Raw genomic sequence first — 13,690 nt, 5'->3', positions numbered from 1 at the left:
AGATGGAAAAGTTCTGGTCAGGAATTCCAGATGCCAGGGTCTCAGTAACACAAGGCATTGCTTCCAATGCGCATCCATTGAAGGTTTCAGTCATTCATCAAACTGTATTTATTGCCCAGCAGTATAGTAAATCATTCACTAGATGCCAATTGACTGCCATAATATGTCAAATAAATTGGGTTAATACACTAGAAGTAGATAAAATAATACCACAACAATTGATAGATATGGATCAAATTGGTTGCAAACATATTTTATTCGATACCATTTCCCTTCAGAACTTTGAAGCCCCAAACCAGATCTTGAATGAATACATCTGTGCAGAATGGAGTCACAGTTCTTCAGAAAAAATACTGAGGTAAGGTTATATTTGTCTTTTCCTGTAGATTGCATTAATATTATGCAAAAAATCCTATGGCTCTATTCTAAGAAGTTAAGAGCATTTTCCATGACAACTTGCATCTATATAGCACCTTAGACGTGGTAAGACTAAAATATTTTAAGATTGTCCTTGGCCCATCTTTAACTGCTTCATTAATGATCTTCCCTGAATCATAAAGTCAAAAGTGGGAATGTTCACTGGTGACTGCACCATGTTCAGCACCATTCCAATTCTTCAAGTACAGAAGAAATCCACATCCAAAATGCAGCAAGAGCTGGCCAATATCCAGACTTGGATTGACAAGTGGCAAGTAATATTTGCACCATGCAAGTGCTAGGCAATGACCATTTACAAAGAGAATTTAACCATTGCACCTTGAAAATTCAACGGTATAAGCATCACTGAATCCCCCATTATCAATTCTGGGGGTTAACATTGACCAGAAACTAATCTGGATGAGCCATATTAGTACTGTGGCTATAAAAGCAAATCAGAGGCTAAGAATCTTGCAATGACAAACTTACTTCCTGACTCCCTAAAGTCTGTCCAACATCTACGAGGCACAAATCAGTGATGTAAAAATTACTCCTTTGTAATTGTTTTATAGAAGTCCAACATGGTTCTTCATTGAGACGATCCACCTAGATGATTTGATCATCACTCAAATTTAATGGTGCAGGTCATGTGTAATGGATTTTAGTGTAGAGGTCTCACTGTATTGAGGCTTGTTATAGTTTATCCTGTTATCAGTTCCCTATGGAAAGTTTGTCAGGTTGAGGATTATTATGAACATATTTGTACTTGAGATTTAGCCTTCAGGCAAATAGGCTGATACTTTGTTTTAAGGATCGTTACCTAAATCACCTGTCAGAGGAAAGCAGTTTACTCTGCACCTATGAATAATAAAACCAGCATCTCCAAGGAACGTTTTTAGTAAATCATCAGTACCTGTCCTTTCCAGACAATTTGACTTTGGCTAACATTGGTCGCAATCTTAGTAAATTTCAAAATTGACACTGGAAAAATGTCAAAATACTTTTCTATCAGTGAGGCAAAATACTTCTGCTTGAAAGGATGATCAAGCAAATCAATGGTCTCTCTAGCAGTATCATATAAATATTGTCCTGACTATTATTGTTGTAAGAGATGCTGACAGTCAGCAGTTGGCTCTGCGAAGATCTTCTTTGGGTTGGTTTGCTGTAACTTATTCTTCTTGTAATCGTCGGTGGAGATCACGAGTATTTAGTGAAGGACTAACTAATAGTCCTTAGCTGAAGTGGCAGGTGTTTGAGTAATGAGGAATATTTACTACATAATAAAATAACAGGTAATATTAGTTTAGACTGGTTAAAGACATTTATACTAGATAAGAGACATTGTTACCTTCTAAGAGTTAATAATTAGGTTTATCCTACATGACATAGACTGAAGAAGCAACTAACAACAAACCAACACTAACGCCTCCTAAAACAATATTTATATAATTGTCTAATCAGTGGGTGAAGCTATTTCAAAGTTTAGTTAACCTTTTCAGGCCAATATATTTTTGAAACAATTGCTCCCTATGCACATTTATTTCCCTTCAAAACCTCATTATAAAGTTCCTCAATAAGAAAATCCAGACCATCATTATCATCTTCTACCAAGTCCCTTACTTTACAAATTTTTCTTGACTTAGATTAATAGTTGGCCATTTGCTTTGGAATGATCAACTCAGCTCATATAATTCCGTGCCACTGGTCTTAATATCTTGAGTGCTTTTTGCTGAAGACATTTGTTGGTGTTGGTACTGAGGGTGATTGTTTCCCTGTCTGGAAGAGTTTTACTTTTGTCAAAAGGTGTAATGGAAGGCATTTAAGGTGAAAGAAAGAAGTTTCTTATTTTGACATTGTCACAATGTAGATTTAGATGAATATTTTTCACAATTACACCTGTTTTTTTAGCTAAAGCCAACATCTTGTTTGTATTTGATGGCATCAATGGCACTGCTTGCATCGTATTGGCAATCTCTTTCTGAACAGTTGTGTTCTCTGGACTGACTGTTTTAAGAGTTTATCTGGTTTCAGATAATTGTTCCACTTGCTGGAAGTCAAGTCATGAAGGATTCCTCATATGTGAGGAACCAGTAAACAGTTTGTCTTTGCCAGAGAAATCTATAGTTTCTTCTCTGTTGGTAGTATTAAGCTATTATTTATCATCTCACCTGGTGTGTGTACATTTCTAGGTTCAGAATCCTTTTGAGATTTGTAAAGTCTCCTTTTTGCTGATGTATATCAAGTCAGTCAGAGGTTATTGTCTTTTTGGGTGGTTGGTATTCTCCCTCAAATTTTAAAATATTTAGGTCAAAACATGTCTTTCTGCTCAGAAGTAAAGTCTTGCTCTGAATGATGTAAGTATGTTTTGCAAACTGATAATCTTCATTTCTTAAAAATAAAGCTTTAACTGTTGCTTTAATCATAAGGGTTGTTCTGTCAACTGTGTAACATCAGATCAGTAGGTTGCAACTTTAGACTTTTCAACAAACGAACTTTATCTGTGACACATGCTTTTGCATCAAGCTTAAATTGAGTTGAATATTCATTGACACAGATGATCTCTGTCAAGTTCAGATAAATCATTTATTCTTTCTTGGAATTGCTGTGGTACTTCTTCTGGAGGAAGTAGATGTAAGGACACATATTTTAATAGAAGTATGTATTGGGTATCCGAGCTTTTCTATTGTTTCGGTAAAACATTTTGACTTATTTACCTAAAGACAATATTGATGAAAACAGTACTGTTGTAAACAGTATTCTCTCTGTTATAGAGACATAGAGATGTACAGCATTGAAACAGACCCTTTGGTCCAACTCATCCATGCCGACCAGATATCCCAACCTAATCTGGTTACATTTGCCAGCACTTGGCCCATGTCCCTCTAAATCCTTCCTGTTCAAGTATTGTTTCTGGTTTTTCAAAATGTTTTCAAAATGTCCCACTTTCTTGCAGAGGTGAACTTCCTGTAATAAATATTGAGTTTGTTTTGTCTGAGTTTTTCTGCTCCACATCTTGGAAAGTGACTCTTAGCATCTAGAAAGTTGAATACTCGTTGTGATGTTTGTTGTGTGATAATTTGAAGTGCTTGTGCCTTAAGTTGATCGTACCCGCGGCATTCTATCCCCCAGGCTTCTGTCTTTTCAGAATCTCACTTTCTAACACAATCCAAATCTGAATAGTCTGTGCTGGAGAAATTTTCCTTCAATTCTAATGTATAAAAACAATCAATCAGATGTTTCAATGACAGTTCTGGCTCTAATCAGTATTGTTTGTTATAGAATAGTCACAAGATTCAGACAATGTGCAAAGTTCATTGATAAAATTGTCAGCAGATTCTGCTAGAAATGTCATTCTATCAATGGAACTTGAACTTGAAATGAAGTGCAATTGGTTATTGAAGTAAATTGGTCAATTTTTTAAAAGATATCATCAAAGGTACCAGAGGTTCTGAAAAAGGGTCACTGGACTCGAAATGTTGACTTTGCATTCTCTGCTCAAATGCTGCCAGACCTGCTGAGTTTCTCCAGCAATTTCTGTTTCTGTACAAAGGTATCAGTATCTTCAACTTTTTAACTGTTGGTAACATGGTTCCAAAGAATAAAGTGTGTGTTGATTGTTCTGTTTGTGTCTTGGTATGTAGATCTGAAGCACTCCTGAATGGAGAAATATCGTCGACAATATTGTGAATTAACTTTCTATCTTAACTCTCTGTGGATCTTGAATTTCCCTGAATATGTAATAACTTTCTTCATTTAATTGTTAAATTAAGGTACTCATATTAAAAATTCTGAAAGATTTTTAAGGATTATTTAATTCCAAAACATTTTAATGTTTACTTCTATAAGTTACAATCGTGGTTTCAACTCAACTGCTGTAATGCCTGAAAGAGTTAATTTTTTTAAGAATTAATTTATGATTTATGATATGATTATGATTTTTTGGTAAAAGTAAGATTTTCAAACATTTTTAATGGTTGTCATGTAGTATGTTTTAACGCTTCCTTTTTCAAATTTTCTTTGATTTCTTTTCTCTGCATTTTACACCTTTTTAAAGGAAAGCTCGAACAATCTGTATTGTAAAGAAAGTGCATCAATAAAGCTTTCAATTAATTTTGAATTTTAAGGTTTGAGGTGTTGTAAATCTCCTTAAACCTTTTAGTAAATGGATTGGCCATGCTAAATTGCCCTGTAGTGTCCAGCGACGTGCAGGCTGGGTGGATAAGCAATGGGAACTGCAGAGTTACAGGGATGGGATAGGTCTTGGTGGGATGCTCTTTGGAGAGTCATTGTGAACTCGATGGCTGAATTGCCTGCTTCTAAGCCATTGGGATTCTATGAAACTTTAACTTCTTAAGGATAACATTTTCTTTCCATTTTGCCCTTCTTGGTAGATTTATGTGCTGTTCTCACCAAGACTGTAGGGCGAGGCTGAACAGGCTGGGGCTGTTTTCCCTGGAGTGTCGGAGGCTGAGGGGTGACCTTATCGAAGTTTATAAAATCATGAGGAGCATGGATAGGATAAATAGACAAGGTCTTTCCCCTGGGGTAGATGAGTCCAGAACTAGAGGGCATAGGATTAGGGTGATAGGGGAAAGATATAAAAGAGACTTAAGGGGCAACTTTTTCACGCAGAGCATGGTGCGTGTATGGAATGAGCTGCCAGAGGATGTGGTGGAGGCTGGTACAATTGCAACATTTAAAAGGCATCTGGATGGGTATATGAATAGGAAGGGTTTAGAGGGATATGGGCTAAGTACTGGCAAATGGGACTGGATTGGGTTGGGATATCTGGTCGGCATGGATGAGTTGAACTGAAGGGTCTGTTTCCATGCTGTACATCTCTATGACTCTATGGATAATTTCTGCTGTTTCTTCTGCTTCCTCAACTACTTCATACCATTTTGCCTCTCTAAATGCATCGCATGCTTTTTGCACTGAAAATAATTTGCATTATACAATCAAAATTTATTTTTATTACACTTTGGATGGATTTGCTGCCAACAACCCTCTTGTAATAAAGATTTCCAGTCTTAACTAGTGAAGGTTTGACAACCTATAGCTCTTTGGCAGAGGAGACACTTGAATAAGTATAAATCACTTATTACATAATTGCAAGGAACGTTAGATTAGATTCCCCACAGTATGGAACCAGGCCATTTGGCCCAAGTCCACACCAACCATCAGAAGTGTAACCCACCCTGATCCATTCCCTTACTCTATATTTACCTATGACTAATGCACACTGTGGGCGATTTGGCGCAGCCAATTCACCTGGCCTGCACATCTTTGGATTGTGGGAGGGAACCAAAGCACCCAGAGGAAACCCATGCAGATATGGGGGGAACGACAGTTGCCTGAGTGTGGAATCGAACGTGGGTCCCTGGTGCTGTGAGGCAGAAGTGCTAACTACTGAGCCACTGTGCCACCCATTAGATTAAGACAAGTTAACAAATTTAAACCTAGGTAAGAAGTATTATTGTCTCCCAAGTGATAGTAACTAGGTCTATACTGCATGACTCGAGACTGAAGACCTGACTAACAATGAACAACATAGTGATGAGCTCTTCCCCAATGTCACTTCTGCACCAATGTACAGTGCTATTACAAAGCTCTTGAGTTAATCTTTCAGGTAAACTGTCTCAGACACTAGTTATTGTGCCTGATTTAAGTGTTGCTGTGTGTATCCGATTACGTCAGTTGTGGAAATGTGAAGTTCGCTAAGTATCGGTTGTCTTGGATGATTTGCGTCAGCTGATTTTTGCTGCATCTGATTTGATATTATGATGACATTGGAGTTAAAAATAATCTTTACTGATCGTGAAAAATAGATGCTAACCAGCTGGTAGCCATTTCACATTCTCATGTGCAGTACAAGCCTCTTTCAGTCATAACTTTAAAACATAAACTACAATCATTTTGAAACCTTTCACAACCAAGTTTTGATTTTCTGATGGTCATTGAAAGGCATTGAAAATCAGTGGCTTTTACAATTTTTTTCCATAGATTCAGAATCATTTTGAGTCTCTGAAAAGTTTCAAATTGAGTAGCCAAGGTAGAATGCATCAATTTGAAAAGACAAACCAAGATGGATTCCTGTTATTAACTGCTGACTTACTCAAAACTAAAATCTTGACTTCACATCACTGAATTAAAAAAAAGTAACAAAAAGAGCTGTGCGAAAACTATTTAATCATAATTTGGAGATGCTGGTGTTGGACTAAGGAGTACAGAGTTACAAATCACACAACACTAGGTTATAGTCCAACAGGTTTAATTAAAAGCACTAGCTTTCGGAGCGACGCTCCACAACCACCCGATGAAGGAGTGGAGCTCTGAAAGCTAGTGCTTCCAATTAAACCTGTTGGACTATAACCTAGTGTTGTGTGATTTGTAACTATTTAATCATAAGTAGCTTTGCATAATCAATCCACTTTCCTACTTTGAGGAAATTTATACTTTCCAATCATTCCAGGTAGATGTTACAAATTTTGATCAGGCAGGTGACCTGATTTTGAAATAACAAATAATTCTCATCCAAGAACCAGGGAGAAACCAAACCAGTCTGAAATCAGCAACTGAACCAAGAGTCAGAGCAATTACATCTTACCAAACTGGAGACATCAACGTCTGAGTCTGTTCATGCTCAATTCTAACAATATTGAAACTGGGGTCTCTCCTAGTAATGAAACTACAAGAAACCAATTTTTGAGTTGCTCAGAATCCAATTGTCTGAAGTAATTCTGAAAAGTTCCAGATATATGACACTGGCTATCGACCTGGACTACCCTTCAGTGGTGTAAACACTTTCTTCATCAGGCCCACATGCATGATTTTATCCAAGATGAACCAAACAAGTATGTATCATAGAATCCCTACAGTGCGGAAACAGGCCATTCGGCCCAACAAGTCCATACCGACCCTCCAAAGAGTAACCCAACCAGACTCATTCCCCTACCCTATATTTACCCCTGACTAATGCACTTAACCTATATAACCCTAAAGACTATGTGCAATTTAGCACAGCCAACTCACCTAACCTGCACTTCTTTGGACTGTGGGACAGTTCCTCTGAAGAGTATCCCACCCAAACCCATTCCCCATTACTCTACATTTTCCCCTGACTAATGGACCTAACCTACACATCCCTGAACACTATGGGAAATTTAGCAAGGTCAATTCACCCACCTTGCAAATCTTTGGATTGTGGGAGGAAATTGGAGCACCCAGAGGTACTCCAACTCTTCTGAATACCTGGGTTCTTGCGCATTCCCATAAAATGGTTGTACCCTGATTGAAACATTGCAGTACTAGTGAGCCTGCACACTGAGGGGAATCTGAAACTTGGATGGAGGGAAGCAACTGTTAAGGAATGCCAAGTTTGATGCAGAGGTCTTCCTTGGCCTACTGTAGATAGTTTCATTTCAATTAATTCATTATGATTATGGTAAACAATATGATATGTTATGATTAACAATACATGAAAAGACTCAGCATTTCACAGAAATGAAACAGCTCTTTTAATATAACATGGGCCTCATCTCCACTATTTTGCCATTCTGTATCCATGTTTTAAAATTGGTATGTTACACATTGTGACCTATAGAAGCTGAACCTGTGAGGATTTTACTGAGTAGCACCATATGTAATGTTGTGACGTAATATTTGCCCAGGAGCAGGATGAAATGCCAATATATTGCATCAGGATAATGTGGAACTTGGAAGGGAAATTTCAGGTGGATCCCATGTATCTGTTTCTCTAAGTGGTAGAGATTATGGCTTGGAAGGTGCTGTCAAAGTAGTTTTGGTGCAATTCTACAGTGCATCTTTCACATAGAAAGTAGCTAATATAACACCCTTGTTCAAAAAGGGAGAGAGATAGAGAAGGAAACTATAGACCAAGTGGCTTTTTTCTGTCAAAGAGAAAATGTATGAAGCTATTAAAGAAATCTTAACAGAGCAGTTAAATAAGCTCAATGTAATGGGGTAGAGGTAACACGATTTTGAAAGAAGGTAAACATTGTTTAAGCAATTTATTGGAAGTATTTGAAGAAGTTATATGTACTATGGCTAAGGACACCCAGTGGATGTACTTAGATTTTCAGAAGGCATTTCCATAAGGTGTCATGTCAAAGGTTGTTACGGGATCATGTGGAGTATAATATGGATAAAAGAGGTAAAAACAATGACTGCAGATGCTGGAAACCAGATTCCGGATTAGTGGTGCTGGAAGAGCACAGCAGTTCAGGCAGCATCCAAGTAGCTTCGAAATCGGCGTTTCGGGCAAAAGCCCTTCATCAGGCGTCGATTTCGAAGCTACTTGGATGCTACCTGAACTGCTGTGCTCTTCCAGCACCACTAATCCAGAATATAATATGGATAGGCAATTAGCTAGCTAACAGGAAACAGAAAACAAGCATAAATGAGTTATTTTCTGGTTGACAAGATGTAATATAAGGACCACTAGGATTAGTGCTGGTGTTTCAACTTTTTATAATTTATATAAATTATTTGTATAAATAGACTGATGGTACAGCTGTTACATTTGCCAGTGACCAAAGCTAAGTAGGAACATATGTTGTGGAGAAGGGCACAAAGAAGCCATAAGAGGATAGTAACAGTTTAGGTGAATGATCACAGTTCTGGAAAATGAAGTGAAATGTGGAAAAATGTGAAATTGTCCAATTTGGCATGAAAAATTTAAAAAAGTCTAATACAAATGGTGAGCTCTTAAGGTGCAAATGATTTGGGAGCTCTAGTGCACAAATCACAAAGTTAGTAATCAGGTACAGTAAAAAAAACTATGAAAGCTAACAGCATTTTAACATTCACTGAGGGCATTGAATACAAAAATATGGAGATCATATTTCAGTTATACAGGGCACCATGAGTCCTCTGGAGGATCAGTCTCACTAAATTAATGAATGCAACGAAGGCAGTTCAGAGAAGGTTCACAACACAAATCATTGCAATGTGTAGTTTGTCCTATGAGGAAAGATTGGAAAGGCTAGGCTTATATCTGCTGGAGTTTAGACAAGACAGAAGCAACTTGATGGACAAATCCAGCAGGGGACATGACATGGTGGATGGGGAAAGGATGCTTCCTTTAGTCAGGAGAATCTAGAAAAAGTCACTGTTTAAAAATTAGCAGATGATTACTCAAGGGTTGTGAATTTTTGCAACTCCCTTCCTCAAACGTCGATGGTTACGGAACCTTTGAATATGGTTGAAGAAGAGGTAAAAAGATTCTTGAGAGGCAAAGAAGTAAAAAGTCATCAGTGGTAATTAAGAATTTACAATTGAGGTTAAACACACATCAGCTATAAGCAATTGAATAGCAAAGGGGCCATGTAGCCTTTTCCTGCTTCTCATTCGTATATGTATACACACTGTTGCTATTCTGCTCTGACAGTAGAATAAGTGAATGTCCAAAGAAGTGGGTGGGGTGCTGACTAAACAGGCAGCTTTGCTTTTTCCTGAATGCTTTTGAAGCAACATCCTTCAAGCACTTGGAAAGTATACCCTCTTGTACATTGAGGACAGGCATTGAGGCGACAGGAGCTCAGCTACATAATACAGAGTTCCCAGATTCTGACCTGCTCTTATAGCCACAGTTGTAATAAAGACTTCACATTAAATAGTTATTGTGGACTTGATTTTGAAGGATTTTGGCTCCCTGGATGTTTTTGTTAAAGAAGTCAATCAAAAGATAAAGAAACTTCTTTTCCACCAAAACATATTTTGGGTAGTCCACATCTCTTGTGATAAGTGTTTGTTTGCTGGAGACTGCCTGCCTGTTTATGACTACCAAGTAGAAGTGTCAGCTTCGGATATTTTTGGTGAGCAGCCTGTTGAAAGAAAAGAACTCAACAGTTTAGCTCACCTGTTTCGGGAAAAGAACATCTGTGTGTTCAGTAGCTACCTGGGACCACTGCATGAAAGAATTTGTCTGTATTTTCTGATTAATTGCATCTTCAGTGGATCCTAGTGGCAATTACATGTGTTCAACAACAAGTGCCAGAACTTCAGCCATTGGAACATCTCAAACATTATCCTTTTTACCTTCAAGAACTAACCATTATCGGCCAAACAGGTTCCTCTCAAAGGATTGGTTTTCCTTTACCTCATGGGTTTGTGTGACAGTGTATTTTGTTTCTTTATGTTGTTATTTTACCACATACCAATTCATCAATAAAAAGGATAAAAAGTAAAATCCATCTAATTTGCCTTTTAACCTCTGAGAAGTCACATCACACATCAATAATGGAATTGACGATTGATTTCCATTATTAGTCTGTATTAACTAGTTCACCACAAACCCAGATATGATTTGAAGTAATCCCACTGAACCAAACAAGATTCAGCAGGTGAAACATGGGCAGGCCGTTTCCCCTGCTGGAGAATCTAGGTTGATAGTCCAACTGAGATGGGGAAATGTTTCTCTAGTATTTGAAAGCTTTCGGCATCAAATGTACTATACTCCCCAGATGCTGCATCAGTCTGAATTTTTTGACTATAATGTGGCAAGTGTTGAATACTTGTTACTGTTGTGCATCAGAACTAGAGAAAATTCCAACCCATGCAAGTAGTTCATTTATGGCAAAATTAAACTCACAATTTGGTAGAATGGCATTGCCCCAGCCCTTCAATGTCACTGTCTCTTAACTTTGTGACAGAGAATACTCAAAGGATTGTACATTTATTGTCACTGCAGCCAAATTAGGTTATTGGCATCATGGCCTTCTTCAAGCCTTTCACTGTCCATATCTCAATGTTATCCCTCATCAGATTGTTTCTTCTTATCTGTTGAGACCCTTAATTTCTCCTTTAATTGTTGCCACAACAAAACTGTTGGGGTCTTTCATTTGGGGTCTTTAGTCTAATAGTACTTGGCAACACCTTTTTTTATTACTGAGCTTCAACTTTTGATCTTTCTTGTGTTTCAATCCATCCATCTTTTTGATGGTTTTTAACGATTTAACTTCCCGCACCCAAACAATGCTCACTGCCACCTCCCCAAAAAATTATCCTGACAATGCATACGATGTTGCACCCCATGGTAATATGCAATCTCCGTTCCACTGGTAATGCTCATTGTCTCCACACTCCAAGCCCATCAATGTCCACACTCCACCACACCCCTGGCAATGCTGAGCTGAAAATATTCAATAACCCATACCCTCCTTGACCATGTTCAGACGCCCCACCCATTCCAAAGTCCCCAGTACAAATTCAGAAAAATTTAATGTCTTAATTATTAGAAAGAGATTTTTAAAAAAAATAAAGTGAGAACCATAAGCCACTTACCACAACATGGGCTGACTTTGCTGGAGGCTACCTGAGTTGGTAACATCGGGAAGGGCTGGAGCCCCCACAGTTCCTTCTCTTTGAGAGACCCTCTCCTGGATCCCATCGGTGATGGTGCATTCCTCAATCCAGGACAGGAAGATGCGCTGGAAGGTTGGAAAATAGTAAGGGTGCACTTTTAATCATGATCAGTGGAGATTGCCATGGCATCGTTGGTGACCAGAATCTCTGGGCCATCATGTCTCACGTTACGTATTTCCTGCATCTCCAAACAATGGTCCAGTATTTACTGGTGTCAGGAATCTCGCAGTGAGTGTTAACAGTTTAATGTTTTATCTTTCTTCAGCTCCAGTTAACTCTGTGCTGCAAACTGCTAAAAGTTTTACTTCTTCATAGTACATTAGTTCAATGGGGCTTCAGATGAACAACTTAACTAAGAGTGGTTAGCAAATTGCAGTTTGGCTGTATGATTAATTCATGTGAGCTTATTAACATCTTGCTGAATTAGTCTAGGGTTAAAGAATTTTGCCAAATCAATTTAGCATATAAACTTAAGAAATCAGAATCGACCATTCGGCCCTTTAAATCTGTTCTCTAATTTAGAAGCTCTTGATTAATCTGATTGCGGCATTAACTCCCGCAAGTCATTCCCTGGCTGGAATAAAACCCAGGCCATGTGGTGATAGCATTAACTTCTAACCATCAGACTACCAGGAACCAAATGAGGCTCTTGCTCAATGTTTGAAGTTCTTTTAATTCATGAAATTCAAGAAACAGAGGGAACTGCTGCATTCTTATAACAAAGAATAATGGATTATTGGTATTCAGGATGGGTTTACATCCAAATTAGTGAATCAATACACATAAAAGGGATTGAGTAATTATAAATCTCATCAACCTATTACTACCTTAGCATTGACTTTCTGCACCAAATTAATCTTTTAATGTGTATTCTGGTTTTATGTTTTATGCAGAGTGTACAGAAATAGTCATTAATTACTAACCAATTTCCATGTGGAAAGATATATATCACACCACAGAGTCCTTACGCAGTTAAATACCAGCTATATCTTTATGGGGTTATGGGAGACTTTAATTCATTTTACACATCAAATCCAGGAAATCCTTAATTCTCTTGGGATGATTGATAGTGAGCTCTGCTTCTTGTGAGGCTAAAGGCAACGTGGTGTACATTTTCACGAAAATTATGGTGATTCATAACTTAGAAGCTATCTCTTTCTGTCACCTGACTATCTGTCTTAACAGTGGCATAAGCATTTAACTTGTCATTATTTTTATGGCAAATTCTGGGCACTCACTCACTGAATGCAAGTTTTCATTTAGTTTTTAATTTATAACCTCTGAAGCTGTATTCTTTAATCCTCCAGTCCTAAATAAACTGAAACAACTTGTTATGGTCTACATTTACCAAGACCATTTCAAATCAGCAAGGATATCATTGCTCAAGTTTTTCTCTCAGTAGGAGCATGCACAAATTTGTGAAATCACAAGATCAAATCTCTGTATCCTCTCAATCATTCTTTGGCCTGTTTTGCATAATTTCAGTTTTTTTTTCTGTTATTATGTTTAACTTTTTCTTGTGTATTCAACTTGAACACTTTCTTTACTTTATTCCTTTTCTGAAAAAAAAGTGCAGTATTCCATTTGGTGCCAAATTTAGTTTTGATTATATAGCAAATTCATAGATGACCTACTGGTCTTCTTTCTCAATAATGAGTTAAATCGTAGTCCTGCTCAATCAGATCAGAGAATCTTAAATATTGTGCCTTTCCTTCACACACCAACTTGAAGGAAATCTATCATTTCTCCACTCTCTCTGCCAAACCTACTCAAAGAAGATCAAAATTAAAAACTTTGTTATTTCTTGGAATAACAAAAATAATGTTTTCTCCACTGGTATCATGCGGATGCTTCTTTGTTGCCCTTTCACATTACTTTGCGATATCTG

The sequence above is a fragment of the Chiloscyllium punctatum genome, chromosome 40 (assembly GCF_047496795.1).
Source record: "Chiloscyllium punctatum isolate Juve2018m chromosome 40, sChiPun1.3, whole genome shotgun sequence".
NCBI classification, from domain to species: Eukaryota; Metazoa; Chordata; class Chondrichthyes; order Orectolobiformes; family Hemiscylliidae; genus Chiloscyllium; species Chiloscyllium punctatum.
This window is presented reverse-complemented; position numbering follows the sequence as displayed.